The sequence below is a fragment of the Balaenoptera acutorostrata genome, chromosome 2 (assembly GCF_949987535.1).
Source record: "Balaenoptera acutorostrata chromosome 2, mBalAcu1.1, whole genome shotgun sequence".
NCBI lineage: Eukaryota > Metazoa > Chordata > Mammalia > Artiodactyla > Balaenopteridae > Balaenoptera > Balaenoptera acutorostrata.
In genome coordinates, this window is record NC_080065.1 from 106350686 (window position 1) to 106366450 (window position 15765).

The following is a 15765-nucleotide window of genomic DNA, read 5'->3' on the forward strand; positions in this document are numbered from 1 at the left end:
TAGTTGCGGCACGCAGTCTCTCTAGCTGTGGCACATGGGCTCCAGAGTGTATGGGCTCTGTAGTTGCGGCACATGGGCTTACTTGCCCCACAACACGTGGGATCTTAGTTCCCTGACCAGGGATCGAACCTGCGTCCCCTGCATTGGAAGGCAGATTCTTAACCACTGGACCACCAGGGAAGTTCCCCCCCAGCTATTATTGTGTTACTGTTGATTTCTGCCTTTATGGCTGTTAGCATTTGCCTTATGTATTGAGGTACTTCTATGTTGGCTGCATAAATATTTACAATTATTATTTCTTCCTCTTGGATTGATCCCTTGATCATTATGTAGTATCCTTCTTTGTCTCTTGTAACAGTCTTTATTTTAAAGTCTATTTTATCTGATATGAGCATTGCTACTCCAGCTTTCTTTTGATTTCCATTTGCATGGAATATCTTTTTCCATCCCCTCACTTTCAGTCTGTATGTGTCTCTGGGTCTGAAGTGGGTCTCTTGTAGACAGTGTATATACAGGTCTTGTTTTTGTATCCATTCAGCCAGTCTGTGTCTTTTGTTTGGAGCATTTAATCTATTTGCACTCAAGGTAATTATTGATATATGTGTTCCTATTACCATTTTCTTAATTGTTTTGGGTTTGTTTTTGTGGGTTTTTTCTTCTCTTGTGTTTCCCACCTAGAGAAGTTCCTTTAGCATTTGTTGTAAAGCTAGTTTGGTTGTGTTGAATTCTCTTAGCTTTTGCGTGTCTGTAAAGCTTTGGATTTCTCCATCGAATCTGAATGAGATCCTTGCTGGGTAGAGTAATCTTGGTTGTTGGCTTTTCCTTTTCATCACCTTAAATGTATCATTCCACTGCCTTCTGGCCTGCAGAGTTTCTGCTGAAAAATCAACTGATAACCTTATGGGGATTCCCTTGTAGGTTATTTGTTGCTTTTCCCTTGCTGCATGTAATATTTTTTCTTTGAATTTAATTTTTGTTAGTTTGATTAATATGTGTCTTCGTGTGTTTCTCCTTGGGTTTATCCTGTATGGGACTCTCTGTGCTTCCTGGACTTGGGTGGATATTTCCTTTCCCATGTTAGGAAAGTTTTCAACTATAATCTCTTCAAATATTTTCTCAGGGGCTTCCCTGGTGGCGCAGTGGTTGAGAGTCTGCCTGCCAATGCAGGGGACACGGGTTCGAGCCCTGGTCTGGGAAGACCCCACATGCCGTGGAGCAACTGGGCCCGTGAGCCACAATTACTGAGCCTGAGTGTCTGGAGCCTGTGCTCCGCAACGAGAGAGGCCGCGATAGTGAGAGGCCCGCGCACCGCGATGAGGAGGGGCCCCCGCTTGCCACAACTAGAGAAAACCCTCGCACAGAAACAAAGACGCAACACAGCCATAAATAAATAAATAAATAAATAATTAAAAAAAATGTTTTTTTCTCAGACCCTTTCTCTTTCTCTTCTTCTTCTGGGACCCCTATAATTTAAATGTTGGTTCATTTAATGTAGTCCCAGAGGTCTCTGAGACTGTCCTCATTTCTTTTCATTCTTTTTTCTTTATTTTGTCCCTCAGCAGTTATTTCCACCATTCTATCTTCCAGCTCACTTATTCATTCTTCTGTTTCAGTTATTCTGCTATTGATTCCTTCTGGTGTATTTTTCATTTCAGTTATTGTGTTGTTCATCACTGTTTGTTCTTTAGTTCTTCTAGGTCCTTGTTAAACATTTCTTGTATTTTCTCAATCCATGCCTCCATTCTATTTCTGAGATTTTGGATCATCTTTACTACTATTTCTCTGAATTCTTTTTCAGGTAGATTGCCTATTTCCTCTTCATTTATTTGGTCTTTTAGGTTTTTACCTTGCTTCTTCTTCTGTAACATATTTTTTTGTCATCTCACTTTTTTTGATGAGTGGGGCTGTGTTCCTGTCTTACTGGTTGTTTGGCCTGAGGCGTCCAACACTGGAGTTCGCAGTCCAACGCTGACAGTTGTGTAGAGCCAGGTCTTGGTGCCAGAATGAGGACCTCTGGGAGTCCTCACACCAATTAATATTCCCTGGGGTCTGAAGTTCTTTGTTAGTCCAGCTGTTTGGACTCAGTACTCCCACCACAGGTCTCAGGCCTGACCCTTGTCCTGGGAACCAAGATCCTGCACGCTGCAGGGTGCAGCAAAAAAAAAGAAAAAAAAAAAAGAAGGCAACAAACTAAAAGTAGCAGAACAGTAACAAAGAATAAAAAATAAAATAAAGTTAGAAAAATAAAAAATATATTAGAAAAAATAATAATATAAATGAAACAACAACAAGAAGGCAAAACAGAACCACAACAGCAAAAGAAAAAAAAAGAAAAAATGCCAGAAAAGGCCTTTGGGGGTTAGATGGGGGTGCGGGGCTTAGGCAGGGGCAGCTGGGCCTAGGCTCAGTGTGGCTGGAGGGGGTCCTGGAGGATGGAGGTTCAGGCCCGGGACCCCAGCAGGCTTGCCGGGGCCCGAGCAGGTCGGGAAAATGCTGGCTGCATTCCCCTCTGATTCCCTGATCCCCCAAAGTTCTCTCCCCATCCCCACTGATCCCTTCACCATGAGTGGGCCCCTCCGAGCATGGGAACCCCTCCCCTCCCCCTGCTGCCCCTTGGGGTACTGGTTCTCTCTCGCCTCTACTTCTGCTCCCCCCCTCCCTCCCATGCCCCCAGGACATGCGTGACTGGAGGGGGCCCCAGAGGGTGGAGGTTCAGGCCTGGGACCCCAGCAGGCTTGCCGGGGCCCGAGCAGGTCGGGAAAATGCTGGCTGCATACCCCTCTGATTCCCTGATCCCCCAAAGTTCTCTCCCCATCCCCACTGATCCCTTCACCATGAGTGGGCCCCTCCGAGCATAGGAACCCCTCCCCTCCCGCAGCTGCCCCTTGGGGTACTGGTTCTCTCTCACCTCTACTTCTGCTCCCACCCTCCCTCCCATGCCCCCAGGACATGCGTGACTGGAGGGGGCCCCAGAGGGTGGAGGTTCAGGCCTGGGACCCCAGCAGGCTTGCTGGGGCCCGAGCAAGTGGGGGAAATGCTGGCCACATTCCCCTCTGATCCCCCGAAGGTATCTCCCTGTCCCCGCTGATCCCTTAGTGGTGAGTGGGCCCCTCTGGGTGTTGGAACCCCTCCCCTCCCCCAGCCGCCCCTCAGGAGCACCAGTCCCATCCTGCCTCCACTTTTGCTTCCCTCTTCCCAACGCCCCACATCCTACCTGGTTGTGCAGGGGTTCCTCCCGTCCCCTTAGGTGTCCAAGGTCCCCCACCAGAGCCTGGTAGGTGCCCTAATTGTGAGAAGATGTGAACTCTGCATCCTCCTACTCTGCCATCTTGACTTCACCTCCCCCCCATCCCTGGAATAAAGCTCCTTGACATGGGTCTTGGTAGTAATTTTTTGAATATGATACTTAAAGCACAAGCAACAAAATCAAAAATAAACAAGTGGGACTACATCAAACTAAAAAGCTTCTGCACAGCAAAAGAAACAATCAACGAAGTGAAAAGACAACCTATGGAATGGGAAAAATATATGAAACCCTATAACTGATTAGAGATTAATATCCAAAATATATAAAGAACTTACACAAATCAGCAGCAAAAAAACCAAACAATGAAAAAATGGGCAAAGAACCTGCATAGACATTTCTTCAAAGAAGATATAAGAAAGACCAACAGGCACATGGAAAAAATGCTCAACATTACTAGTAACTAAGGAAATGCATTAAAACTGCAATGAGACATCACCTCGCACTTGTTAGAATGGCCATTATAAAAAAGACAAGAGATACCAAATGCTGGTATGGATGAGGAGAAAGGGTTTGGTGGGATTGTAAATTGGTACAGCCACTGCAAAACAATATGGAGGATCCTCAAAAAATTAAAAATGGATTACCATATTACCCAGCAATTCTAATACTTCTGGGAATATATACAAAGAAAATGAAAACTCTAACTCAAAAGATATCTGCCCTCCCATATTCATAGCAGCATTATTTACAATAGCCAAGAGATGGAAACAACCTAAGTGTACATTGATAGATAAAATGAGTAAAGAAGTTGTTGTATCTATACACAAAATGGAATATTATTCAGTCAGATAAATGAGGAAATTCTACTATTTCTGACAATGTATGGACCTTAAAGGCATTATGCTAAGTGAAATAAATCAGACAGAGAATGACAAATACTGTGTCATCTCACTTATATGTGGAATCTAAAAAACAAAAGTCAAACTCATAGAAAAAGAGATCAGACTTGTGGTTACCAGAGGCTGAGGGTGGGGGGAAGGGCAACTGGAGGAAGGTGGTTAAAAGGTACAAACTTCTAGTTATTAGATAAATAAATATTAGGGATGTAATGTACAACTTGATGACTACAGCTAGCACTGCTGTGTGTTGTATAGGTAAGTTGTTAAGAGAGTAAACCCTGAGAGTTCTCGTAACAAGGAGAAACAGTTTTTTCCTTTTTGCTTATTTTTTCTTTTTATTGTATCTATATGTGAGCTGAGCCTATTGTGGTAATTGCTTCACAGTATATGCAAATCAAAAAATCAAACCATCCTGCTGTAGACCATAAACTTATACTATGATGTATGTCAATTATTTCTCAATAATTGGAAAACTGGAAAAAATAGAGAAATAAAAAACCAAACGTAAATTAAACTTTTGTTCATTTGAACACTTTCTTTCTGGCTACCTAGAAGATTTCATCTTTTCTTCAATATTCTGTAATTTTACCATTATGTAGTCAGGTTTAGTTTTGTTTGTATTTATCTTACCTGAATATTCTAAAATTAGATGCTTTATATATTTTTCATCAGTTTTGGTTAATTGTCAGTCATTATTTACTCAAATATTGCTTTTTCTTCAGGTTCTCTCTTCTCTACTTTGGAATTCTTACACATCTCTTTGACCTTTAAGTTTTTCCAGTATTTCATGTTTTTATTTTTTCCATGTGCTTATTTCACGTATTTTATCTGACCTATCTCAGGTCACTAATTCTCTCATGTGTAATTTGATAATAAATACATTTTTGAAATTCTTAATCTAGTCATTATGTTTTTATTATTATTTTAAAAAATCCATTAGATCATTTAAAATTTTCCATTCATGGCTTAAATTTTCAATCATTTTTTATTACCTTGAACGAAATAAGAATAATTATTTTGAAATCTATTATCTGGAAGCCCTTGGTGTCTGTTTTATAACCTTTGATTTCTCCTGGATTTTGTTCACATTGTCTTGTTTCTTCAAATGCCTGGCCATTTAAAACTATATGCTGGAATATATATGTGTGTGTGTATATATATATATATATATATATATATATATATATATATATACACACACACACACACACATACACACACACATACACATGCACACATATATATTCATATGTATATTATTTTATATATAATATATTCTAGAGTATACTTAAATATGTATATTCAGCATATGTTAAATATATATGTATATGTGAAAGATAATTTAAAGTTTTTAATATAGTATAATATGCATAATATTCATATTATCTAGCATAATATATAATACGCTAGACTTTATATAACACCAGCTGACATTTTTTAAACAATTTTTAAAAATTGAAGTATAGTTAATTTACAATGTTGTGTTAGTTTCAGATGTACAGCAAAGTGATTCAGTTATACATATGTATATATATCTATTCTTTTTCAGATTCTTTTCCATTATAGGTTGTTACAAGATATTGAATATAGTTCCATGTGCTATACAGTAGGTCCTCATTGTGTATCTATTTTATATATAGTGTTGTGTATAGGTTAATCCCAACCTCCTAATTTATCTTCCCCCCATGCCCCCTGCTATCCCGTTTGGTAACCATAAGTTTGCTTTCTATGTCTGTGAGTCTATTTCTGTTTTGTAAGTAAGTTCATTTGTATCATTTTTTTAGATTCCACATATAAGTCATATCATATGATGATTGTCTTTCTCTGACTGACTTACTTCACTTAATATGATATTCTCTAGGTCCATCCATGTTGCTGCAAATGGCATTATTTCATTCCTCTTTTGGTTGAGTAATATTCCATTGTATATATATATATACCATACCTTCTTTATCCAGTTATCCATTGATGGACATTTGGGTTGTTTCCATGTCTTAGCTATTGTAAATAGTCCTGCTGTGAACATTGGGGTACATGTATATTTTTGAATTAGAGTTTTCTTCAGATATATGCCCAGGAGTAGGATTGCAGGATCATATGGTAACTCAACTTTTATTTTTTTAAGGAATCTCTCTACTGTTTTCCACAGTGGCTGCACCAGTTTACATTCCCACCAACAGTGTAGGAGGGTTCCTTTTTCTCCACACCCACTCCAGTATTTATTATTTGTAGACTTTTAAATGATGGCCATTCTGACCGGTGTAAGGTGATGCCTCATTGCAGTTTTGATTTGCATTTCCCTAATAATTATCAATATTGAGCATCTTTTCATGTGCCTGTTGGCCATCTGTATGTCATCTTTGGAGAAATATGTATTTGGGTCTTCTTCCCATTTTTTGTTTGGGTTGTTTGTTTTTTTGATATTCAGCTGTATGAGCTGCTTATATATTTCGGAAATGACTCCTGTGTCAGTAGCATCCTTTGCAAATGTTTTCTCCCAGTCTGTAGGCTGTCTTTTTCGTTTTGTTTATGGTTTCCTTTGTGTGCAAAAACTTTTAAGTTTAATTTGTTTATTTCTGTTTTTGTTTCCATTACTCTAGGAGACAGATCCAAAAAAGTATTGCTGCGATTTATGTCAAAGAGTGTTCTGCCTATGTTTTCCTCTAGGAGTTTTATAGTATCCAGTCTTTCATTTAGGTCTTTGATCCATTTTGAGTTTATTTTTGTATATGGTGTCAGAGAATGTTCTAATTTCATTCTTTTACATGACCAGTTTTCCCAGTACCACTGACTGAAGAGACTGTCTTTTCTCCAATGTGTATTCTTGCCTCCTTTGTCATAGATTAATTGACCATAAATGCATGGGTTTATTTCTGGGCTTTCTATCCTGTTCCATTGATCTCTATGTCTGCTTTTGTGCCTGTACCTTATTGTTTTGATTACTGTAGCTTTGTAGTGTGGTCTGAGGTCAGGGAGGATGATTCCTCCAGCTCCATTCTTTCTCAGGATTGTTTTGGCTATTCGGGGTCTTTTGTGTCTCCGTACAAATTGTGAAATGTTTTGTTCTAGTTCTGTGAAAAAATGCCATTGGTAATTTGATAGGGATTGCATTGAACCTATAGATTGTCTTGGGTAGTATGGTCATTTAACAATATTGATTCGTCCAATCCAAGAACAGAGTATATCTTTCCATCTGTTTGTGGGGTCTTTAATTTCTTTCATCAGCATCTTATAGTTTTCAGAGTACAGGTCTTTTGTCTCCTTAGGTTTATTCCTCTGTATTTCTTTTGGATGTGATGGTAAATGGGATTGTTTCCTTAATTTCTCTTTCTGATATTTTGTTGTCAGTGTATAGAAATGCAACAGATTTCAGTGTATTTGTTCTGTGTCCAGCAACTTTACCAAATTCATTGATGAGCTCTAGTAGTTTTCTGGCAGTGTCTTTAGGATGTTCTACGTATAGCATCATCCCATCTGCAAACAGTGACAGTTTTACTTCTTCTTTTCCAATTTGGATTCCTTTTATTTCTTTTTCTTCTCTGATTGCTGTGGCTAGGACTTCCAAAACTATGTTCAATAAAAGTGGTGAGAATGGTCATACTTGTCTTCTTCCTGATCTTAGAGGAAATGCTTTCAGCTTTTCACCATTGAGTATGATGTTAGCTGTGGGTTTGTCATATATGACCTTTATTATGTTGAGGTATGTTCCCTTTTTTCTCCCTTTCTGAAGTATTTTTATCATGAATGGATGTTGAATTTTATCAAAAGATTTTTCTGCTTTTATGCTTTTCTGAGATGATCATATGGTTTTTATTCTCCAATTTGTTAATGTGTTGTATCACATTGATTGATTTGAGGATATTGAAAAATCCTTGCATCCCTGGAATAAATCCCACTTGATCATAGTTTATGATTGACAGTTTTATATCCAACTGAATTATCATTTAATACTGAGGGTGAAATGAAGATATTTTCAAGTAAAATAGGAAGAGTTTATCAACAGTAATCTCTGTTGGTGCTGCATTGTGTTCCCTCAAAATTCTTCTGTTGAAACCCTGACCCCTAGGACCAGAAAATGTGAGTGTATTTAGAGATAGGGCCTTTAAAATGAAGATTAAGTCAAAATGAGGCTGTTAGAGTGGGCCCTAATCCAATCTAACTGGTGTCATGTAAGAAGAGGAAATTTGGATGTACAAAGGGACACCAGGGTATCTGCTGCAAGAAAAGACCATGTGAAGACACAGTGAAAGGCAGCCATCTGCAGTCATTAGGAGAGGCCTCAAAAGAAACCAAACCAATCGACACCTTGATCTTAAACTTCCAACCTCTCCAACTGTGAGAAAATAAATTGCAGTTTTTAAGCCAGTAGTCTGTGGTATTTGTTATGGCAGCCCTAGCAAGCTAATGAAGATTCTTATAAGAAGTACTAATACTTTAACTCCTAAATATTTTCAAATCGCATCACACATATAAAATATTCCTGCAGTATTCTGACAGAAGTACACAGGGGTTGGGGCGCTGAACAACACAGGGGTTGAACAACCCCTTGAACAGCACAGGGGTTGGGGCGCTGACCCTCTGTGCAGTTGAAAGTCCTCATATAATTTATAGTTGGTCCTTCATATCCATGGTGCCACACCATGGATTCAACCAACCTCAGATCTTGTAGTACTGTAGCATTTACTATTGAAAAAAAATTCACCCATAAGTGGTCCTGCACAGTTCAAACTCATGTTGTTCAAGGGTCAACTCTAGATAAGAATGGTCACAGGCCAGAGATCAGCCAGGGGGTTCTAGCCATTCTGTTCTCCACAGCCACACTAAGGGTTAAGGTTATCAATATTTCATGCACATCTGTAACCCATTCATGACACCTCATCTGGGAAGCTCTTTTCTAAAGGATAAACTTCAGGAAGAAGTAAAATGATCTCATAAGGAATGTCTGACATTCATGGAGGAAGTTTCTTTCTATATATCAACTGAACCCCAGGCAGAATTTCAGGATGGCTATTAAAACAATTTTTTTTTATAAACAGAAGGACACTAACTGATGACTTCTCAGAGAGCTGAGCCCCAATCTTCTTTATCACCTTTACCTTCCAGGTATGTTTTCCTGCTTCTGCACTTGGATTCCAGTAAGTTGTGAGGATAGGTCTGTGAGTATAGCCCCATTCTCTGCTTTGGGTTTCTCTCTGGAAATACAAAGATTTTTGTTTGATCCTAGCTTTATAATTCTCTTTTTGTATTTATCATCACTATGTCTTTTTTTAATTTATTATTTTTAAAAATTTATTTTATTTTTGGCTGCGTTGGGTCTTCATTGCTGCACGTGGGCTTTCTCTAGTTGCGGTGAGCAGGGGCTACTCTTTGTTGCAATGCACGGGCTTCTCATTGTGGTGGCTTCTCTTGTTGTGGAACACGGGCTCTAGGTGCCAGGGCTTCAGTAGTTGCGGCACGTGGGCTCAGTAGTTGTGGCTTGTGGCTCGTGGGCTCTAGAGCACCGGATCAGTAGTTGTGGCGCACGGGCCTAGTTACTCCACATCCTGTGGGATCTTCCCGGACCAGGGCTTGAACCCGTGTCTCCTGCATTGGCATGCAGATTCTTAACCACTGCGCCACTAGGGAAGCCCATATCATCACTATGTCTTTTGGACAGAGATAGTATATTGAGAGTGTGAACAAATGGAGACTTAATCGGAAACCAAGCATAGCCATTATTCAAAAAGTTTCAGATTCCTCTTTGCCTAAGATATTGACTTATGAGATACAACATGAGGATTCATATGTTCAATTCAGTTGTGTTAAAGTGCATGACAATACCCAAAATGAAATTTCACGCTTGAAAATTGGACACCACTGAAGCTATTTAGTAACTATTTAGAAAGCATTATTTTCACCTTGGAAAATAAACATTAAAGTTTATTTATTCTAGTAAAATTATGTTTCCAAAAATGTTACTTCTGAGGCTTAGTTTATCTTAGTATAAACTAGTTGTTCTCTTTCAGGGGTTATCCCCACCCCACCCCAACTGAGGACATTTGGCAATGTCTGGAGGCAATTTTGATTTTTGTGACTTGGGGGTGGGTGCTACTGGCATCTAGTGGGTAGAGGTCAGGGATGTTTCTAGACATCTTAGAATGCACTGAACAACCCCACATAACAAAAAAATTATTGACCCCAAATTTCAATAGTGTCAAAATTGAGAAAACCTACATCATTTGACTGTACTCACCATACAAAAGCAAAAATCATTTAGGAGCACCTGTTGACACTTTTTTGTCCCCTGAGATTCTGTTACCAAGGCTGTTGCCCCAGAATCATACCCCTGCCCCTCCCTCGAATGGAAACCAGTTGTTCTTATCTAAGTTCAGGAGGAAGCTGCAAAGAGAAAAGCAAGGACTGGTTAGAACAACTAGACCCAAGATGACAGAAGATTTGACTTCCAGTAGACCTTGATCCTCATTATACGCTCATTGTAATACGTTAGCATGCTAAAGGGCCCATCCACCGGCACCATGACAGGTGACGATCGCCTTGACAACAACTGGAAAAGCCCATACAAGGACTGAAAAAGAGTGTTGCATCAGTTCTGTGTCCAAACCACAACCCTGTTCTCAGATAAGACGTGAGTATGCCTCCCACTCTTTCCAATTCCCTCCCTTTTACCTCGGCCCTCCTAAACATATGGTGTCTCTGTCCCAATTGGGTTGTGAAGTTGATTTGCGAACTCAATTTGCGCTTCTGCATTCTTTGGCCATTAATGAAAGCTTGTGCTGTTCCAGTCTCAGCATAGGTTTCATTATTGGCTGTGCGAATCTGCGCGGAAAAAGAACCTCCCTGGGTGTCGGCGCCTGGCTAGGACTTTAGTGAGGGTCCAGTTGACCAGTTTGGTAACAGTTCCATTTAGGAGGTCAGCCTGGGGTCCCAGGACTCTGCATTTTTCCAGGTGGTTTCCATCCAAGAGGTCCAAGGATTACATTCTAAGAAATCTTTTTTACCCCTTGCTATTTCTGAAAGCTACTTAAGGATAGGGGCTGCATCCTCGCCTAAATCCAGAAAACGCTTGTTGAGTGAATGACAAAACGATGGATGAAAGTATGAATGAAGTTAGGGGAGTCAATCATTTTACTACACAGGTCCCAGCAGCTCCCGTTACTTCCGGCCGCAGAACTGGCCCTTTCAAGCCAAGCCTCTTGGGCAGGCTCTCGCCGCGACTGGAGGCATGCTGGACTACATTTCCCAGAGTTCCAAGGGATCGCTGCGCAGGCGCACTTGGAAAACTCGGCGTCTCTCTCCTCCGCAGAAACAGGCAGGTCATTGCCGTCCTGCCCCAGCCTGTCCTCCTGTCCTCCTTGTCCCGCAGTCTGAACTCCAGTAGTTCTCCTCGTGTATGTGTGTCGCTGCAGGCTGGACTTATGGCCTCGCCGTTGAGGTTCGACGGGCGGGTGGTACTGGTCACCGGCGCGGGGGGAGGTGAGTACGCGAAGGCTAGAGGGCCGGCGTCCTCCAGCGGTCCGGGATCCGCACGCAGCTGTAGCTGCGATCTCAGCATCTGGGCTGCGGGCAGCGGTGGCGGGGCGGCTTGGGGAGCGAGCGACTGGACTCGGTGGGGTTGAGGGTGGGAGGACGGACAACGATTGTTCTCCGGGCGCCTAATCGGCTGAGGATGGTGAGGAGGGGCTGGCCAGCCTTGAGTGGGGAGCCAGAAACTCCTGGTGCAGCCCACTTCTCCACCCGCCCCCAACCCTGTGGGAGCTTCTCAAGGCTTCAGGTCTTGAGAGGAGAGAGGCCCGGCTCGGCTGCGGGTTGCAAAACTAGGTAAAATTCATCCCGACGCCCGTCTGTGCGTATCGATTGCGACTCTTCCTGTTAATAGACTCCCTAGGCCTCTGTCAAGTGTTTTAAACGTGGTGGGAAAGCCGTCTGGGGGCTGGAATCACCCCCGCAGTAGTAGAGATGTCAGCCCCTTGCCTTTGAAAAGTCAATCATCTTTCCCTCTGTCAGGTGATTTTAAGTTCTTGAGAGGACCTTCTTTAAAAAAAGGCATCTGATAAGAGTCCTCCTTTTTGGACTTTGTGTGTTTATCAAGCGGATTGCAAACTCCAATGCCTGCAGGACTCAGGCAGGTGATAGAGGAATAAAATGAGAGTGAGGTGGGGGCAGTAGGAACTGGAGAGCAGAGGCCTTTCTGAAGTGGGCCAGATCTTCCTGTATTTCAGAAGCCAAGTGGAGATTGGTTATGTGAAATAACCCTATTTTTATTTCTATTTATTTATTTATGGCTGCATCAGGTCTTTGTTGCGGTGCGCGGGCCTCTCATTGCGGTGGCTTCTCTTGTCGCAGAGCCGGGCTCTAGGCGCGCAGGTTTACTTGCTCCACGGCATGTGGGATCTTCCCGGACCAGGGCTCGAACCCGTGTCCCCTGCATTGGCAGGCGGATTCTTAACCACTGCACCACCAGGGAAGTCCCCAAATAACCCTATTTTTAAAGGACAAAATTTAAGACAAACCACTCATACCCACACGGATGCTTTGCAGTGAGGTTTTACACTATTTCCCACCTGTCCATGATCTCTGTAATCTCCAAGTGCAGGGATGTTGACCTTACGGGCCTTTGATTACCCACTGGTAGTGCCTTATACCTAGAATGGACCTAATGCAGAATTAATATGAATTATATATTCGAAGTCACAAACAGTGGAATTCTGACAGTTAATTCATACGTATTTTCACGTCTCCATTTATAAAATGGATTCACATGCTTCCTTTCAGAAAATATCTTTAGTATTAATTGGTGGCCAAATGTTTTCTATCCGTAGCTATATTTATTCTAAAATGATTATGTTTTTGGGAAAACATTTTGTTTACACTTTGCTTTTGATGGAAATAATTAAGTAAAGCACTCATGTTTTAAACCTCTTTTGACAGTGAGTGATTCACAGTATGAAATACATTTTATACCAGGACCTGGTATGCACACACACACACACACACCATATTTGAAACAAGCTCATGACACGGTACATAGTAAATGCAGTGCACTTTGAACGTTTCTATTCTGTTTCATTAAGTAAATGCAGATTACAACCCACTAAATTGATTTTGTGAAGTATTAATGGGTTGTGACTAGACAGTTCTGAATTTAGCACCTCCTGTTCATGAACTGATCCGTATTTTAAAGAGCCTGGATTATGATACAATTACTAGCCATTAGATTTGAATACTGATCTGGGGCAGATATAATTTTGTGGTAAAGTTGAGACTGTCATTAGGTCTACACTGGGCCATCATTATGAAAGAGAGATTGAGATCTAATTCCAGTCCTCTCATGAAGACTGTTGTCCTTGAGGTCTTGGGGTTCTCATTTAAGGATACATATCTGTAGAATTGAGGCACTGCTAAACATCCCAGGAGGGTGTCCGTGAATGCCTGCCAGGCCTGTGTCTGGGAATTAGTCTGACTCCAACCCACGCATGTTCTAGAGATGAATAGAAATATCTTTGCACTATTCAGGTGCTGTTGTTTAGCTTGGAATATTGAATAGTTTAATGGGAGACCTGGAAGGAGAGGTTTAGAATTGTCTAGGATTAAGGGAAACAATTTTGCCGTGATGGGTGGTATAACGGGAATTCGTATTTATTAGCTGATTGTAGTAGTTGCTGGGGATGTAGTTGTGAGAGTGGTGGAGGTGGGCCGTGGAAGAAGGGAGTCTGGCCATTGTGAATTTGAGATGGTTATAAAATAGCAAGCTGTAGCTCTGGAGATAGTGAGAAGTGTGTGAGTAGTTGGAGATTCTGGAGTCAGGAGAGGTTTCGAAGTCATTTGACTTCCTTTGATTGGTAAAGCTAGAAGGTGAAATAGTCCAGGAAGCTAATCTCAGAGGCTCTGTCAGCTTGAAGCAGAGAGAAGTCTAACCCACTGAAGAGAGCACTGAACAAGCACTGTGAGAAAAGAATCAACTGATATTTGACAGTGCTAAAGAAGTTAAGGTCAGAAGAGAAATGGGGGAGAGAGGACGGTTGACAATGAACTTCGGTGTGGGAGAAAGTTAAGACAGGATTTAAAAGAGGATTAAGAGAAAATAGAGGCTCTTGGCTTTACCTTTTTGTGCATTTTGACTGTAAAGATGTGCTGGGCATTGTGGGAAATGTAAAAGAACGACATAATCTCAACCTACAAGGACCTTCTAGTTTAGTTGGGGAGACAAAGACACATAAAGTATTTAAATAATGTTTATGTAAGCACAGATATAAAAACGTTGGAGGACACTTAACGAACCTGTTAATGGACGAGTGGTATTACAGGGAAACAGGGAGGAGAATGTCACTTTTAACTTTATATACAGATTTGTGTACAGTTTGCATGGGCCTTTATGGTAAAAGTAGATTACTGACATATCTTTTCAGAGAATTGTATAGCTTGGTTTTGAGATAATTCTCTGATTAACTTAGATCAATCTCTACGAGAGACATACCCCATTCCTTTCATCTGATGATTTTCTTTGTTACCATTTTTTTTTTTTTTTTTTGCGTTCTGGTTATGAGTATTTGATTTCTCTGAAAACCTCATGTTTAGAGCAAGTGCTTCAGCCTAGATCTGATAAAATATGAGGAGACTTGAGTTATTATATTGGGTGGGTTCTCTCTCATCCATTCAGAGTGGATTAAATTTTAAAATAAATTATTTGGTGATCTTTTAGTTTTGGAAAACTTTATAGTTTGGGTTCTTTTTAGAAGAGCCTGATAATTTAGCCATCTCAATATTTGTTTACATGTTTATCAATTAATTCAAATTAAATTTAAACTACCAATTAAATTTCTCAATTACATTTTAAAAAACGTGTGCACGGGGCGTCAGGGGCACGAGGCGGCGCCGGCCTGGCGCGGGGCTGCGGCGGCCGCGTGGACCGGCGCCCGGGGCGGCAGAGCGGGGACGGGGCCGTGGTTCCGGAGCGCAGCCCCGCCGGCCGGGCCGAGGCGCTGGGGCGCCGGGGACGCGTGGTGGGCGTAGGGCAGGGGCGCCGGCCCGGGCAGAGGCTGCCGGAGCGCCGCAGGCCTGGAACTCCGCGCGGGTCGCCTGGAGACGACGCCTCCGCCAGGCCCTGCTCGAGGCCGCCCCCGCACCGAGGCGCACTTGGCCGCCCGGTGCCCACGGCGCCCTGGGTCTCAAACCATGCTGGTGTCTGACCAGGCGTTTGTCACGCTGGCTACCAATGACGTCTACTGCCAGGGGGCCTTGGTGCTGGGGCAATCATTGCGGGACCACAGGGCCACCAGGAGGCTGGTGGTGCTGGTCACCCCTCAGGTGTCCAACCTGCTCAGGGAAATTCAGATGATCCACATTGACACCAGAAGAAGTGAAACCCTTCTGCTGACCAGTAACAACGGGAGACATGGAGAATGTTATCAAAGGCTTATCTGGGGGGAAGGACCTGGGCCTGGGCAATTGTAAGGGATGTTCTGTAAAACTGGGCACAATAAATTTCCATGCAAAAAGAAAAAAAACAAAAAAACGTGTGCATGTTAAAATAATTTAAACAATGCAGAAGTAAGCTTTCCACTCCTTGTTGCTAGTTACACAATTCTGTTCCCCAGAGGTAACCACTAATTGCCAGTCTCT

The 15765-nt window shown here is 41.9% G+C and overlaps 1 protein-coding gene across 1 annotated transcript in view; it reads left to right on the top strand.

The window, feature by feature from the left end:
- LOC130707178 (peroxisomal multifunctional enzyme type 2-like) overlaps window positions 1-15765 on the top strand; it is an 80638-nt gene that overhangs the window by 27193 nt on the left and 37680 nt on the right. The gene's annotated exons all lie outside the window — the stretch shown is intronic.